Genomic DNA, 1,767 nt, shown 5'->3' with positions numbered 1-1,767 from the left:
CCTATGGCTGATCTTTTTACATGCTTTCTTCCTGAGAGCTGAAAACCAAACAAATTATTTGCAAAATGAAGGAGGCTAAGTGGACAGCTCTCAGCAGGGGGTTGGGGCCCTGCCAGGCGGGAATGATGTTTGCCAACTTGACCAATCCAGTTTTCTCTGACCTCCACTGTCAGCCCCTCTCCAACTTTGGTGAAAATTCTACATTCAACTGACAGGTTCAGTCAAAGGCAAATGGGCTCTCAGTCTCAAATCGCTTCAGGAAGTACTACATTAAGACTGATCTCCGACCTATTCTTGCTGCTATTTCCCTATAAAAAATGAAAAGAAAGAATAAATTTTCTTTGACTGTCAGGATTTATAAAGTGACATTTGAGTAAGTCCGCCGGGTTACTGAGCTCTTCAGAGCTAAGGCATACCATAAATGAAGCATTTTATGATGAATTTTATAGCAAATCCCAACTGCATACCTTCAGGGCCAATTTCTCACCTGAGACGAAGATCACCTGCCTCCCAAGCACCCCCATTTCAATTCCACAAGCCAAAAGCCAAATTAATCATCTTCCTTTCCTACCCCTCTTGCTCCTGCCCTTTGCTCCCCGTTTTATAAATGGAACCACCATTGGCTCAGTGATGCAAGCCCGAGATCTGGCCATCATCCCGCCTCCTCCATTCAGTCCCCAGATCTCATTGCGTCTGACTTGCTAACACTTCCCACACCTGCCAGCCTCCTCCCCGCCACCACTTCTACTGCGACAGGTGGGTGGGCAGCCATGATGGCCGCCAGCGCCGGTACCACAAACCCCTAAAGCTCCTCCCCTTCCGGTTTGGCCCCTCCCATGCTCCGTCCACTCTGTCGACGGAAGTGAGTTTCCAGTGCAGAAAGTCTTGCGAAATGTTCCTCTCTTTTACAACATTGGTGGTTCCTCCATGCCCTCAAGATAACACCCACACTCCTTAATAGAGCTATGAGGCACTCATTCAACCAGGATTTATTGAGCAGGCCCTCTGTGCCAGGTCTTTAGAATAAACGTAAACAGAGCACATATGGTCTCTGCCCTCATGAAACTACGCTCGTGGGGGAGCCAGCACCACACACATAACCACACCAGTCAACTCCTAATTGCAAGCTGTGGCTGGCTCTGTGAGAGGAAATGTGATATGGAATGAGAATGAGTAATGGGGGAGGGGAGGTTTGAAAGGCTTCCCCAAGGAAGTGATGAGGTGGGGGGAGGAGTTTTCCAGAAAAAGATTTCCAGAAAAATCTATCTTATAGGAGGGAGCGCATGCTTCAGAAACTGAAAAGAAGGTCCCATCTCTGGAGTGGAGAGGGCAAGCGTGTGCCATGTGAGATGAGACCCCAGCGGTGAGGAGGGGTGAAGTCACACAGGGAGGGCCATCAGGCCGTTCAGAGAAGATGTCCTCCCTCTTCTCCAGTATATGCAATTGAATCAATGTCGCTGGGCTTCCAGATGAGGTGGAGACCAGGGAAATACAAGCCAGATCCTTGGACAAGGTGAGTTCAAGGAGGTCTGAATCCTAGGCAAGATGTCATGTAGAAAGTATGTCATTTCTAAAGATAAAGAGACAGTGTAGCTGGAGACAGGCATTTGACAAACAAAGCTCATCCCTGGCCATTGTCCTTCACAGCCCACAAGATCTTCCTTTGCAGACACACGCACCCACCTGCCATTCCACAAAACCCTTTGTGCCCTCTGTTTTGAAGCCTTGCATATGCAGACCCTACATTGAAAACCTCTCTCTCTCTCT

At 48.5% G+C, this 1,767-nt stretch overlaps 1 long non-coding RNA gene across 1 annotated transcript; it reads left to right on the top strand.

Annotated features, from left to right (window-relative positions):
- Positions 1-904: 904 nt before the first annotated feature.
- Positions 905-1,513, top strand: LOC125081948 (uncharacterized). The gene is made up of 2 exons (XR_007121835.1): positions 905-1,014; positions 1,274-1,513. It is a non-coding gene; the product is annotated as an uncharacterized LOC125081948 (long non-coding RNA).
- The last annotated feature ends 254 nt before the right edge of the window (positions 1,514-1,767 follow it).

Source organism: Lutra lutra, chromosome 12 (genome assembly GCF_902655055.1).
Source record: "Lutra lutra chromosome 12, mLutLut1.2, whole genome shotgun sequence".
Classification (NCBI taxonomy): domain Eukaryota; kingdom Metazoa; phylum Chordata; class Mammalia; order Carnivora; family Mustelidae; genus Lutra; species Lutra lutra.
Note: the sequence above shows the minus strand (reverse complement) of the source record. Positions and strands in the feature narration are given on the sequence as shown.